The following is a 16,149-nucleotide window of genomic DNA, read 5'->3' on the forward strand; positions in this document are numbered from 1 at the left end:
AACTAGCAGTAAAAGACTGCTTGGATTAACAGGTCAATACCCGGTCAGCACAGCTAAGATTGTGCTTCCGGAAGATTTCTTCTTGGAGTAATTGGCAGCCGGGACTGACGCAAGCAGCGGCTGCGACAACAATGCCTTCCAAAAATTGGTGACGCAAACATTGAATTGCAGTGTAATTACGGCGTGACAAGCATGGCGTAGCTCTTTGACATCAGTCATGGAAATGTATGCCCTAATGCACACAGTGACAGAGAGAGAAAGTGCCGAGGCCCTAAAAAAATCTCATTAATATCCATCTCCATCACGATGTCAAGCGCAAACAGGAGACGGGCCAACTCGATACCTGAACAAACAGGTATCAGCCGCGTCCACTTTCCCAAAATAGATCCGGAGCCTTTTTGTCTCTGGCGCCGCAGCAGTGGCAGATTGGCCATGTCTCACGTATCCCCGTGCAGCCCTCCTGGCCAAGGCTTAATTAGAGCAGATGATATCCACACTGAAGCGTGACAGTCTCCTCCGGCCAAGAGGACGTGCTTTTCAGTCTGGACTCCACGTCTCTGATCAGGGGATCTCACAAGGTGAGGGGGGAAGATAGCGTGAGAGGAGAAAATGCAAAACACTGGTGTAGCCCTAGCAGCAAATAGAGGTATTGTGACCACAGCTATAACAAAACAACACGAAGGSGCTCCAGATCCTTCTAAAAGGGCCTCCGGCAAATCTGTATTCACAAACACACTCGGTTGCTGAGGGAATAGAGAGTAAACAAATGCAACACACACAGACAGTGGCTGAGCTATGGCCCTGGGGTAGGTAACAATATGTCCTGCTGGACTGGAACATCGTGAGATGAATGCTACTGTTTATCCCATTGAACAAGGAGCTCTGTGAAGTCATAGTTCCTCAAATATGTCGCACTTACCTACACCATGCAATTTGGCGCACACCTTTTGACAAGTTGATGAAACGGGTATGTAACACTAACATATAATGCAATTGTATTATGCTGTTTGAACTAGATATTACATGGATCAAGCACTTTCATGTGCACATGGGTAATTGAATAAACCAACAATGAAAAGACTACCTTCTCCGGTGTCGATCTCCTATTGAATTTTGATTGGTSGAAACAATGTCACAGGCATCAAAGCACACGGCATAGTAAGTGGTGTAACGTTTCCCTCTGTCTTACCTCTTGCTGATAGTTTTTTTGTGTTGATAATTTTAGCAGCAAATTCCTGGCCATTGGACTTTTTAACGCATCGCCGGACAACGGAGAAGGCACCCCTGTAATGAGACAAATTCATAAACAAAACAGCAACATGAGATCATGTGACAACTCTCACTAGTGCAGTGCACACACAATACAGGCCACCAAAGTCAGTATTCTGTCTAGTTCAAATCCATCTCTGGGTAATAAAGAAAATGGAAAAAGGTGAAAAATAGTGTTACAAGAATTGACKCCACTCCTCCCCAAACATCTGTCAAATGAGAAACGTTGCAATATGAACAAGCTACAACTAATCGACGGTAGTGCTATATAGCCCATCACTGTGGTACACAGGTGCAAAAAGTAAATACAAAGCAGTGCATAATAACCAGTCGCTTGGCATGTGATAACTAAATGATGTATAATGTAAAAACTTTATATTTTAGATTCGAATCCCAGAACACTGTAGATGAAATTGCTTGCAGTGCTTCTGGGTTCCTCATTCGCTGCTTGTGAGGGAAATCAGCTCAGAGGAAATTGTCATTTTAAGCCTACACAGGAACTAGTGTGCAGAAGTAACTTGAGCACCACAATACTATCCAGAGAATAAACCAAAACATGTAAAGTCTACTGTAGGCTATGCTAACTGAGTGTTGTATTAAGCCTACCATAGGTCTACCGTCTATTATGATTTCATCATGCATACTTGAAACTGAAAATGTATGGTTATAGGTGGAGTTGGACGTGCACAATAACTAGCTACTGCTAACTGCAAAAGATAAAACAGACGGGTTACAAAGTATCTTTCTACTTGGTGGTTTATGTGTGTAGTACTCATGTGCTACAATGTTACAACGCACAGAATGAAACACATTGGATACATTCTAGATCGTTACACAAGTAGCCAGTGTAGCGTTCATCCCTGTGTGGCTCTCTAGAAAATAATACGGCAAAAATAACCCAAAAAGTTAAAATAATTGTTTCAAAAATATATAGCGGGAAAGGTGTTGCCTTGAGATAAATAAACACTATACCTATAGCGGATGTCGTTTAGGTGTCCCATATCTATGGCACACCGAGGCATGGTAAACTCAGTACACGCATGCAGGCTCAAGCTCTATATGTAACCTTATTCTAATAAAATGTTGCTGGACTATAAAGCTCCCTGAACGAYGATAGAAGCGATCATCTCTTCGTTGCGGGGGGGATGCCTTTCCTGTTTTTGACAACCTATCCTTGTCTTGTCAACAGTGGACTAGACACGCACAGCAATAGTCTACAAAGCAGTACAGGAAAATGTATAAGAACAATAGGATGATTGATATATGTTCATGTCGCTTACTTTCCGAGCTCTTCGTACAGCTGATATTCGTCTGTAAATCTGGTCGACGTTACAATTGTAGCCATGTTGTGCAGGAGGGTATCGCCTCTCTTTTCCGTGACTGCCTCGCTCAGGTTTCGGGAGGAGATCTCGTAAACTCAAAGGGAAAGGGAGATACTGGAGCGACAGAGACCGAGGGGAGAAATAGTATTGGTTTTAGCCCTAGTGGTGGTGGTTGAGGTAGAGAAAAAAAGGATAGTAACGCGATATTTCCTCTCTGGTATCGAGCGCCACTGATCTAGGATCAGCTTCRTCTACCTAAACGCTGTAGGTAGCCTATTATCAATCMTTGTTTAAAGTAACACTGACCCCAGAACAGATTATATGGGCGGCGTTATCCTGCTTACGAGGGAAGTCGAGAAGAAAGCATACGTGATCTGATGCTGCATTGGCACAGAGATAGGCAAGCCTAAATGAAAGTGACCACAATAAATTATATCAAAGTGTGAATATTGCAGATTTCCACCTCTGAATRTCTCAGTGTAGACAGTTGAACTGTAAAGATACGGTAAAGATAAACCTACTGTAAAGATAATCTTCATGAAAAATGATAGTGTGAAGTGACTAGGTCTACCAGTAGGCCTTGACTGATTTTGGTTGATATCCATATGGGTTGAAAGGGATCTATGAGGTGTAACACTGACTTGCCCTGCATAGAATTTGATGGGATTTGATCACGATCAAACACATATGGCAACAAAACCTCAGAGCCAATCCATACCTGTCTCTCAGCACTTCTGATTCACGGTCCACTCTGAGGCTCAGCCTTCCTTTTCAGAACGCAACGCTGCTTTTGCATGTCACCTGCACACCRATGCACAGATTACCTCCTGTCCTGCTTGCTACGTGTTCCTTCCTACTGATGACCTTTCAACATATTCCTTTGACGGCCCCTCCTATACTGGATGGAGCTCCTCTACTATCGCCTGACATGAACCCATTTTGTAACATAATGGTCTTCACTATCATCATGCCCTAGGCTTCCCATGTCCAGCTGTCCCCGACCTCCCCCTGCTGCCCCTTAACCCCCTGCCTCCCCCAGCTTCAACATTCATCAGAAGGATGTGACTCCCATCTCTCCAGGAGTCTGGAAGAGCTGCCTACTTCATTATCTGTACTAATGTCTCCATCATAACAGGCTCATAAATCCAGAGAGCTGCTGCTGTGGAGAAATGTGTGTCTCGTCCCTCTGGGGTTATAGGTTGAGAAAATTGAACTAATTACTGTTAAGTCTCTTCTTAGTCTTCGAGTAGTATTTAACTSTAAGTTGTTGAAGCATCATCTTTATGTAATTGCATGCTCCACTGCAAAGGTTTATCTGAGCTTTCATGAATTCTTTATGAGGAGTATTAATATGACTTGTTCACAGTATGTTAAGTGTATTGCCACTGCTCCCGCTCCTTGTCTGTCTGTGTCCACACATGCGTGTTTGTACAGAGAGAGTAAAAGACAGAATGCGCTGCAAGCGTATTTGTACACAGCTGTGCTTCTGTTCATGTATATCTGTTCAGATGAATTACATATCTGTATTTGTCAGTGTGTGTTTTAAACAATGACTGTTGGTGTGTTCACTTTTTTTATTCAGAAAGAGAGATACAGTAWGTGTCAATGTGAGCCTGTCCGTGAGTGTATTTCTCTCACAGACCCGGYACTTTGTCTCTGAACTGGGCAAGCCCATCACAGTCAGGCAACGTTYCGGAGGGAGAGTGCCAGTGATTATAGAGTGTTTTCAGTGAACACAGGAGCTGTGCTCCGGGCTTCTGCTGTAATTACAGGTAGGCTGACTGATATGAAAGCCTAATTAGAMCGGTGCAGAGGTGCCTCAAAATTAATTGCAGCATTTTCTATGATGTTCATGTCGGACAAGACTTCAGCATGCAGTATGCAGGATGGAGTGGTGGGTGGTAACAGTGGGATGTCAGATCCTGGGAAGAGAAAGGAAAGAGGAGAGAGGAAAGAGAAGAGGGGGAAGAGGAGGAGGAGAGGTAGTTGCCACTTTCCTCTTTGCCAAATAAAAGCTGTATGTATCAGGGTGATTGGTGAAAGAATGCATTGTCCTATGGAAACAGTATCCATTTCCAAGCCAGTGRCGTTTGACCTCTCCTGAATGTACCAATTGTCAATATTATGTGTGATTATGATGTATTCCATTGGTGGTGTAGTGCTGCAATGGTGGTTGTCTCCTAGATTTAAAGGACAGCTGAACTCACTGATTTTGCCTGGACTTTTCTGCTGCTCATTAAGAAAAAAACGAGACTTGACTCTTGGGGGTGTGGTTCGATGTGGGTATGTTATGTTCACTATATCGTACCCTGGCAGTTATTGTTGTTTTCGCCTGTTGAGTCACTGTAGCAACAACAATACCACTTCCTCAAAATAGTCAGAATTACAGTTTGTTTTTGTTGTMTTTGCCCAGAAGGTCTTAGTCTCGCAATTWTACATCTAGCTAAGGTGTTTGGTGCAGTATTTCTCAAGTAATTTTTTTAATGAAAAACTAGTCAGTGTACTGCAAAGCACAAGCTACACACTGTTTATCGGTGCTCTAAATCACTAGCTAGCTAGCTAAGTTCCATCTCTGTMTTTGTCAATGAAGCTAGATAGTAGAAGCTAGCAGGCACCTTGAGCTGGAAGACCACATTAGCTAAATCAGCTTATCAAGTGACTGGCGAGGGGCAACGTGTGTGCTTTGGTGCCATTTTGTTCTTACAACATTCTCACTATCTATTACCACAGAGTGCGTCTGTCTGGCAGTGTTTCATAGCAAATCATGTTACAAAAACAGGTCGCGGCGGGACACAAGATGCTCGCAAATGGCTTTTGAATTTTGGAATATTGACAAGTGGCAGTGGATAACTTGAGTGATCATTATTAAACACATCAGCAAGTGGCAACTCCATGAAGGCTTAGGGGCCAAATMAGTAATTCCATAAGCGCCAGGCCAAAAAAAGACCATGATTTGGGGGATTAAAAAAAATAATTATCCATAGAATGGTCCTGTTTCTCTGTGCATGATAAGSGTTAGCATCCCGTGTTAGTGGGCAAGTGGGTATGATTGTAATACAAACCCAACCCTCATGTAAATTGTGACGACTTCAGTTACACAAATCTCACAAAACTCTGTTTTGGAAAATACTGACTTTATGACCAAAATTATKTTTTTTTAAAGATTTCGCACTGGAATAAATGTTTCTGACTAATATTGATGCRACATGGGCCGCTTTCAACCAGAGAAGTCGTTTGTTTAGTTCAGCTGCTTTATAACCTATTTTGAAGCAGTAAACAGAAGTAGGATCTTAATTTGAGCCAGTTTGCTACAGCAGGAAAATAATCCTGCAGCAACAGGAAATAATTATTTGGATTGTAATTCATGGAAATTTTTGTAGGGGTTGAAACATTTTTCTTTAGGGCAAATCAAGTCTGACCTTTCAAAGTGGAAATTACAAACTTTAGAAACCTTTAGAAACCATTTAAAAACTCAAATACACTACAAATACACGGGACCGCCCTCTGGTGGTAAGGGAAGCTAACAACARATCCGCTACGCTGATCCTCAACACGGAGGCCCCTCAGGGGTGCGTGCTCAGTCCCCTCCTGTACTCCCTGTTCACTCATGACTGCATGTCCAAGCACGACTCCAACACCATCAACAAGTTTGACGACGACACAACAGTGCTAGGCCTGATCACGAACAATGATGAGATAGCCTATCMGGAGGAGGTCAGAGACCTGGCTGTGTGGTGCCATGACAACAACCTCTCCCTCAACTTCATCAAGACAAAGGAGATGATTGTGGACTACAGGAAAAGGAGGACCGAGCACGCCAACATTCTCATCGACGGGGCTGCAGTGGAGCAGGTTGAGAACTTCAAGTTCCTTGGTGTCCACACAACCAACAAACTGTCATAGTCCAAACACACCAAGAGACAGTCGTGAAGAGGGCACGAAAAAACCTCAGGAGACTGAAAAGATTTGGCATGGGTCCTCAGATCCTCAAAAGGTTCTACAGCTGCACCATCGAGAGCATCCTGACTGGTTGCATCACTACCTGGTATGGCACTACAGAGGGTAGTGCGTACGGCCCTGTACATCACTGGGGCCAAGCTTCCTGCCATCCAAGACCTCTATACCAGGCGGTGTCAGAGGAAGGCKCTAAAAATTGTCAAAGACTCCAGCCACCCTAGTCATAGACTCTCTGCTACCGCAAGGCAAGTGGTACCGGAGCACCAAGTCTAGGTCCAAAATGCTTCTTAACAACTTCTACCCCCAAGCCATAAGACTCCTGAACAGCTAATCAAAGGGCTACCTAGACACCTCTTTTARGCTGCTGTAAGTAAGCATTTCACTGTAAGGTCTACACCTGTTGTATTCGGCGCATGTGACAAATACAATTTGATTTGAAGTTTGCATTTCKTGCCATGCAGGAAAATTCTCAGCAACAAAAGAGTGATCGAATTAAGATACTAAATATGTGTACTGTAGAATACTATACTATACTGTACACTGTAGTATTCCTCGATTGTGTAGTGCTTACTATATAKTTTTATAGTATGCTGTAGAATACTATACTCCAAACTGTATTATACCTTYATCATGTGTAGTACTTACTWTAGAATTTTTTACAGTATTTGATTTGCATATACCCACCTATTCCCCTCCCCCATATCCCAATGTGTGCCACCCATGAGTGAGAAACCTGCATTCCAAGTATAGACCTATATATTGTGTTCCCTACAATTTGTAAAAAAGAGCAGAAGTTCTAAATGATCTGATCAGACAGCAGTGCTACCTACAAGTTAAGGTAAATTTGCTCTTTTAGTATTTGTACAGTAGGTTTTCTCAAGGAAAAATCCTACACTTATTTGTAAAATATAGTACAACAAAAACACTACAGTATATTAAGTACTACAGTCATGTCTGCAAAAACACTACAATAAATACTAGTGTACTAAAGTCTGCAAAAATACTACAGTAAAGTCTGCAGAAACACTATAGTCAATACTATGGAATGTAAACATAGTAATACTACAGTATTTATACCATATTATACTATAGCATTTTTTCATGTGGGTAGTATTCTACACAAGACTTGATTCTCCACAAGCCAATTCAAACACATACATACATACACTGAGACAATAGAGCCCTCCCCTCTATTCCTGTTTTTGTTGCTCCGTCATCATTGTATTACATTGCATAATTTATATACGCATAGCAGATACCTCCAGCCACGGCTGGCTGAAGAGCTTCCACGTTCCATAGTAAACAACTCCACTCCATAGCAGTGGAGAGAGATACAGTAGCGGTACCATTGAGGTTGAGTGACTCACTCTACAAGAATTAAGCCAATTTGGCTGGTGGATGGAAATATCTTTCAAGAGCGTTTCCTCACTTCCAAGTTCATGCTTCAACTGGAAGAGAGACTAGGAGTGAAGTTTGGCATGGTGTGTAGAGCACAGCTGATAAGTAGAGGTTGGGCAACAATTCAAGAGCTGAGAGCACCGCCTCCCTCATCGCCTCCCTCATCCAGCCCTATTGACTCTCTCTTTCACAGGAAAGGAAAAAAGTACTATACTCAATAACTCTGCACCTCTTTCCAAATGCCTGTTTGTTATCTCTCTGTCTATCGGCACAGAGGAAGGATAAGCAAGACATTGTTATCCCCAATCATACGGTGAAACACCCAAACGAAAAAAAGAATACATATAGTTTACTATATACTGCATCTGAAAACAGGAGGCTGCTGAGGGAAGAACGGCTCATAATAATAGCTGCAATGGAGTGAATGGAATTGTATCAACCACATGGAAATGATGTGTTTGATACCATTCTATTTATTAATTTCTATCCATTGTGATGAGCCTGTTCTCCCCAATTAAAGTGCAACCAGCCACCTGTGGTATCTGAGTCGCTATGTCTTTCTGCACAGAGGGAAGATGAGCCAAGACATTATCGGCAATCATATGTTGAAAAACCCAAATGAAAAACATGTAGGTATCTGCATAAAGCTGTTCCTTTCCATTTTCTGGCAACTGTGGGATATCATTACTGTTTATTTATTTTATTTATTTCACCTGTATTTAACCAAGTAGGCTAGTTGAGAACAAGTTCTCATTTGCAACTGCGACCTGGCCAAGATAGAGCAAATGTCACYTCCTGACCATAGAAAGCCTTTATTTTCTATGGTAGAGTAGGTCAGGGTGTGACTAGGGGGGTTAGTCTAGTTTATATTTTCTATGTGGGGTTCTAGGTTCTTTTTTCTATGTTTTATTTTTTTGGTATGATTCCCAATTAGAGGCAGCTGGCTATCGTTGTCTCTAATTGGGGATCATACTTAAGTAGCATTTTTTCCAKCTGTGGGTTWTGGGATATTGTTTCTGTGTAGTTGCCTGTTTAGCACTGCATTGTCATCACYGTTCGTTTGTTCTTTATTTAGTTTTTTGTATTTGCTTAAGTTTCACTTTCATTAAWATTATGTGGAASTCAACGTGCGCTGCGCCTTGGTCRGATCATTACTACGAACATCGTGACAGCAAAGCAGTTCGACACATACAACAACACAGAATTACACATGGAATAAACAAACARACAATCAATAATACAGTAGAAAAATCTATATACAGCAGMCCGTGGTGGCGAAGTAATTACAATATAGCAATTAAACACTGGAATGGTAGAATGTGCAGGAGATGAATGTGCAAGTAGAGACACTGGGGTGCAAAGGAGCAGATAAATAAATAAATACAGTATGGGGATGAGGTAGATTGGATGGGCTGTTTACAGATGAGCTATGTACAGGTGCAGTGARCTGTGAGCTGCTCTGACAGCTGGTGCTTAAAGCTYGTGAGGGAGGTAAGCTTTAGTGATTTTTGCAGTTTGTTCCAGTCATTGGCAGCAGAGAACTGGAAGGAGAGGRGGCCGAAGGAAGAATTGGCTTTGGMGGTGACCAGTGAGATATARCTGCTMGAGRGCGTGGTACGGGTGGGTGCTGCTATGGTYACCAGTGAGCTGAGATAAGGCGGGGCTTTACCTAGCAGAGACTTMTAGATGACCTGGAGCCAGTGGGTTTGGCGACGAGTATYAAGCGAGGGCCAGCCAACGAGAGCGTACAGGTCGCAGTGGTGGGTAGTATATGGGGCTTTGGTGACAAAACGGATGGCACTGTGGTAGACTGCATCCAATTTGTTGAGTAGTGTTGGAGGCTATTTTGTAAATGACATCGCCGAAGTCGAGGATCGGTAGGATAGTCAGCTTTTCGAGGGTATGTTTGGCAGCATGAGTGAAGGATGCTTTGTTGCGGAATAGGAAGCCGATTCTGGATTTAATTTTGGATTGGAGATGTTTAATGTGAGTCTGGAAGGAGAGTTTACAGTCTAACCAGACACCTAGGTATTTGTAGTTGTCCACATATTCTAAGTCAGAGCCGTCCAGAGTAGTGATGCTGGACGGGCGGGCAGCGATCGGTTGAAAAGCATACATTTAGTTTTAGTTTAGTTTTACGCCTGCAGGCTGTCAATTACAACACCATAGGTTTCTACTAATGACCTATTTAAAAGGACAGATCAATTCCAAGGGCTAATAGCTGACCCTTTACCAAGGGACACTGGAAATGTGTCCCTGCCCATTTTTTGGTCATCGCACAGGTTTAAAGGGTGACCGTTTAAAAGCTCTGCTGTGTTTTAGTGTGTTTATAATACACTATGTATCCACTGTCCACGCTATGTTCATGTGTACMACACATGACTTCACTCCAGGGSKACAACCCTTTCTTTAATTTCAACTCAAAACGCTAGAGGTTTCTGACTCTGAACATATCAGACTGCTTATGTTGCCGTTGTTGCTGTGTGACGGATCGCTGTGACGTCATTAAAGGTCACTCCCCCCAGCTGACCTCCTGGACAGRACACTGTGTGTGTCACCTCAGTGATTTATAGCTTGTGTCACTTCACAGGAATCAGCTCGCTATATGCTTTTTGTCTCAGACCTACAGGGCCTCTGACTATTGGAGTTTAAAGCTGTAGTGGCTGGCTTCAGAAAGCCCCAACATTAATTCAAAGCATTCTTGACTAATCTCATTCCCAGATTCAAGTTTCAGTGTTTGGGCTGTGATGATAGTACTATGCATACTGTATATCTATTTGGAATGTGTGCACACACACACAATGACACAAATATWAATTTCCACAAAGTTTGCTGCTTCAGTGTCTTTAGATATTTTTGTCAGGTGTTACCTTGGAATACTGAAGTATAATTACAAGCATTTCATAAGTGTCAAAGGCTTTTATTGACAATTACATMAAGTTGATGCAAAGATTCAATATTTGCAGTGTTGACCATTCTTTTTCAAGACCTCTGCAATCCGCCCTGGCATGCTGTCAATTAACTTCTGGGCCACATCCTGACTGATGGCAGCCCATTCTTGCATAATCAATGCTTGGAGTTTGTCAGAATTTGTGGGTTTGTGTTTGTCCACCCGCCTCTTGAGGATTGACCACAAGTTCTCAATGGGATTAAGGTCTGGGGAGTTTCCTGGCCATGGACGCCAAAGATATCGATGTTTTTGTTCCCGAGCCACTTAGTTATCACTTTTGCCTTATGGCAAGGTGCTCCATCATGCTGGAAAGGCATTGTTCATCACCAACTGTTCTGGATGGTTGGGGGAAGTTTCTCTCCGGGAGGATGTGTTGGTACCATTCTTTATCATGGTGTGTTCTTAGGCAAAATTGTGAGTGCGCCCCACTCCCTTGGCTGAGAAGCAACCCACACATGAATGGTCTCAGGATGCTTTACTGTTTGCATGACACAGGATGATGGTAGCGCTCACCTGGTCTTCTCCGGACAAGCTTTTTTTCGGATGCCCCAACAATCAGAAGGGGATTCTCAGAGAAATTACTTTACCCCGTCCTCAGCAGTCCAATCCCTGTACCTTTGCAGAATATCAGTCTTATCCCTGATGTTTTTCCTGGAGAGAAGTGGCTTCTTTGCTGCCTTCTTGACACCAGGCCATCTCCAAAAGTCTTCGCCTCACCGTGCGTGCAGATGCACTCAAACACTGCCTGCTGCATTCCTGAGCAAGCTCTGTACTGGTGTGCCCCGATCCCGCAGCTGAATCAACTTTAGGAGACGGCCTGGCGGGCTTACTGGACTTTCTTTGGGCCCTGAAGCCTGCTTCATAACAATTGAACCGCTCTCCTTGAAGTTCTTGATGATCCGATAAATGTTTGATTTTAGGTGCAATCTTACTGGCAGCAATATCCTGGCCTGTGAAGCCTTTTTTGTGCAAAACAATGATGACGGCACATGTTTCCTATCAGGTACCAATGGTTGACAGAGGAAGACAATGATTCCAAGCACCACCCTCCTTTTGAAGCTTCCAGTCTGTTATTCGAACTCAATCAGCATGACAGAGTGATCTCCAGCCTTGTCCACGTCAACACTCACACCTGTGTTAACGAGAGAATCACTGACATGATGTCAGCTGGTCTTTTTGTGGCAGGGCTGAAATGCAGTGGAAGTGTTTTTTMGGGATTCAGTTCATTTGCATGGCAAGAGGGACTTTACAATTAATTGCAATTCATCTGATCACTCTTCATAACATTCTGGAGTATATGCAACAGGCTTTGTGAAAATGAATATTTGTGTCATTCTCAAAACTTTTGGCCACGACTGTACACACAGATGTTCAACACAAGTGACAAAATCACCAACACATTCTGTCAGAGTCTCTTTATGAATGGAAAGCAGCAAACGGCAGAATGCATTTCAGTATACCATTAGCATCAAACTATACATACACACTTACTGGTATGTTAGGATATGTACATCTTTTCAAATGGCGAGATAACAGATAAGGCAGGGAGTGCTTCAAACAGCATGGCCTTGCTGCCCCCCTAGGAAGCCTTCCTCCTCCTCTCCTCCTTTCTGTTTATGTAACTCTGTACATCAGATCTCAATTCTGACTCACATGCATCCTGCCTATTACTTAAAAACTGACCTGATCTCCGAATGAAATGAGAAAGAGTGAGGAGGAAGAAGAATATGAGAAGAAGGCGATGAAGAGGGAGGAGGAGGAGGAGGATGAAGAACATGTTCCTACTGCTGTAGGAAAGAGGCAAAGAGCAAGAGAAAATCAGATGAAATGAGAGATAGTGGGAGAAAGAGCGAGAGATCAGACAAGAGGGAAGGGTGAGACTTGGCTGGAGGGAGAAAGGAGGAGGCAGGGAAGTAGTAGGCAGCTTGTTGCTGGAAATAAGAAATGTACAGTGTTTCTCCCTTCTGTGTGTGGGATTGCTGCAGAATTGCTGAATGTTACCTACAGTTTATACAGTACAGGCAGAATCACACATTAGTTCCTACACAAATGGCTTATAGGCAAGAGATGCAAGCCTCAGATTTGATCTAATCTGATGTGATCTGGCTTCTATAATGTGACACATCCAAACCCTAAGTGCCACCCTGATCCAGTCTACTCCAGTTATATCTGCATTATTTCACATTCCGCGATTTGCTATATCACACTTACAGTATGAGCCACATGCACTCTTAGATAAAAAGGAGCTATCTAGAACCTAAAAGGGGTTGTCAGRTGTCCCCATAMGAGAAGCCTTTGAAGAACTATTTTCGTTCCAGGTGGAACCCTTTTGGTTCCAGGTAGAACCTTTACCACAGAGGGTAATACATTGAACCCCAAAGGGTTCCATGTGGAACCAAAAAGAGTTCTCCCTGGAACCAAAAAGGGTTCTCCTATGGGGACAGCTGAAGAACCCTTTTGGAATCTTTTTGTCTAAAAGTGTATGTCTGGAACGTGGCTTGGGTTTTGGGTGTACTGTACTGTAACCACACTGAAGAGCACAACAGCCACAGCATTTCTYACTGAGTTTATGCTGGCCAATCCCCAATTTATGATTTTGATGCAGTGAGGTGTTGTTTAGAGTTGGTTAGGCAACAGAGGAGTATGCCATAAGCAGCGTGTAGCCTGGACGGTCCATTATATCACCAAGTACAAATTAAAAAATAATAATATCCCTCTAGGTGTCTGAGTGTCATTCTGATTTTGTCCTGTTGATGGGCGGATGAGACGTCAACAAAATCACCCTCAACATCAATCTTACAGTTGCACCCTCCTTGGTGGCCAGGGCACAGCCAGTGACTAAGARCCAGTCTCATGTAGGTCTGTCCATCCTGCCTGTCTGTCCACGTGCTCCTTCCATCCCTCTGAGGACTAAAAGAACAGAGAGGACCTCTGCATCTGGGAGCCCACATGTTTAAAGAGGGCTTGCAGTTTGCACACCTTACAGTGCCTCATCTTACTACTATTCCACTTCCCTCCCTCCCTGCTGCCCCCTGGCTCCTCGCTGCCCGGCTTACCCAGCCAGGGTGTCCACATCCCCCCCATGGAGCTGAGGGGTCCACCATGTGATCATCAGGTGGGTTTCGGGGGGGGGGCGTCTGGTTGTACTCGGCCAGTCTGCAGTATCTTGACCACCTCCGGCCGTGCATCAGCCAGGTTTGACATCTCATAAGGGTCCCGGCGTTGCCCCATGTCCTGCCACTGCTGGGCCCCCCCGGGCAGGGTCTGAGGGGGCACACAGTCACCCACATTTTCAGTCAGCAGCTTCCAGTACCCAGCCCGTAAGACAGCCCGCACTGCTGTGTCCCAGATGCCGAAGCTGTTGAGGGCCTGGAGTCTGCCTCACTGGGCCGTCGAGATACCGGGTCGATATTGAACAGGATCTCAGTGTGGGGGTAGGGCAGCCCCTGGCTGATGGCCCCCCACACCAGAGACAACAAGGGGAGGGGGTACCAGTCAGAAACATGGATCAGCGCCTTGCTCACCTTCCCTTTCCGCTTCAGGAATGGGCTGTGGACGAAACCCACTGCTCGCACTCCCCCTTCCCAGTAGGTACCCTTCTCTCCACGCATGGGCCAGTTGCAGCCCCCAGAGAAGGGCTGGCCCCCGTTGTCTGAGGAGTAGACCAGGACAGAGTTCTGATAGAGGCCTCTGGTCCTCAGCTCCTGCACCAGCTCCCCCACACTCTCGTCCACACAGCTCAGAATAGCTGCATAGTGTTGTCGCGGGCAGTTGTCCGGGTTACTGCAGCGTCGCAGAAAGTGGTTTGGTGCCTGCAAGGGTGTCTGGATGGCCTGGAGTGCAGGTACAGGAAGAGGGGCTTCCAGGGGTCATGGGCCCTCAGGATCTTCTGAACTCTGGATGGAAAGAGGAGTAGGCCACCAGGTCTGGGTTACTTCTTTATATAACTGAGACGTTATGTAAATACATCAACTCTGTTGTGTCCAAATCTTTGAAATAGCCGAAGACTTTGAAATGCCCAATTATAATCAAATGCGAATCACTTTATCAAGAACACTCTAAAAACCTCTTCATTCCATTTCCAACTTGCACAGTGGTGTTTTAGTACTAGACAAGCTCCTTTTCATACATGAATTACAACATCACGAAAGATGTGTGTAAGGGCTGGCCTCACCTCTTTATGTAGAGTGTTGTGGAGCAGTTACTGCTCAGCTCCAGGTCGTCTCTCCCCGTCGTGCAGGTCAAAGCCGCAGGACTCAGCCTGGTCACTGCTCTGACAGGAGAAGCGATCACCGCTGCCAGTCAGGGAGCCTAAGAAGCTATGGAGGCTGCGACCCGTGGGCAGGTAGCCCGGCCGGCAGAAGCCCAGGTGCCACTTTCCTACCATCGGGTTAGAAACTCAGCCAAACAACGTTTCTGAAAACGCAGCACTGAGTCCAGCAACACGTCCACGCTCCCCGAGGACGGAAGGAACCGATTATCCGCGCAGCACGCGTGGGACACTCGCATGGTCGGGCCGCTCCCAGAGGTGCAAGAACCGGCGGCGGCTGGGACAACACCCGTGCGTCCAACAACACAAGGCGGTGACCCGTTCCGTAGGCAGCTCTACAACATCGCAGAGTACGACCCGCCCACGCAGGAAGCGGCGCAGGTCCTAACCAGGCACGTGCACTCCCGTCGGATACTGCAACTGCTGGGGGCTGGGCTCCCGGCCTGTGCCAAAACCCCACAACCCCAGAACGCCGCAGCCCGCGGTGGTCAACCCCAAGTTCCCGCACCCCGCTCCTCCGCTCTCCCACTGGCTCCAGTGAAGCCGCATCCGCACAAGACCAGTGGTGCTGCCTACGGAGCGTGAGGAGGGAAACGGCACCCCCGACCCAGGCCTGATCAGGCCCTACACCCAACCAAGGGCACTGCGCATCCACCCGGCCGGCCGCCCCCTACCTCTGAGGAAAACAGTCCGCTCAGCCCAGTCAAAACTGTGTTCGCGGCCTGGCACCCCAATGGTGGAACAAACTCCCTCACGACGCCAGTCAGCGGAGTCAATCACCACCTTCCGGAGACACCTGAAACCCCACTTCTTTAAGGAATACCTAGGATAGGATAAAGTAATCCTCTAACCCCCCCCCCCCCTTAAAAGAGTTAGATGCACTATTGTAAAGTGGTTGTTCCACTGGATATCATAAGGTGAATGCACCAATTTGTAAGTCGCTCTGGATAAGAGCGTCTGCTAATGACTTAAATGTAATGTAA

At 45.1% G+C, this 16,149-nt stretch overlaps 2 pseudogenes; both read right to left on the bottom strand.

Moving 5' to 3' along the window:
• The window catches only part of LOC111977594 (calcium/calmodulin-dependent protein kinase type II subunit gamma-like), a 134,007-nt pseudogene extending 131,264 nt beyond the window's left edge, over positions 1–2,743 (bottom strand).
• Positions 2,744–12,314: 9,571 nt separating this feature from the next.
• LOC111977920 (arylsulfatase I-like) overlaps positions 12,315–16,149 on the bottom strand; it is a 10,692-nt pseudogene continuing 6,857 nt past the window's right edge.

Source organism: Salvelinus sp. IW2-2015, linkage group LG18 (genome assembly GCF_002910315.2).
Source record: "Salvelinus sp. IW2-2015 linkage group LG18, ASM291031v2, whole genome shotgun sequence".
NCBI classification, from domain to species: Eukaryota; Metazoa; Chordata; class Actinopteri; order Salmoniformes; family Salmonidae; genus Salvelinus; species Salvelinus sp. IW2-2015.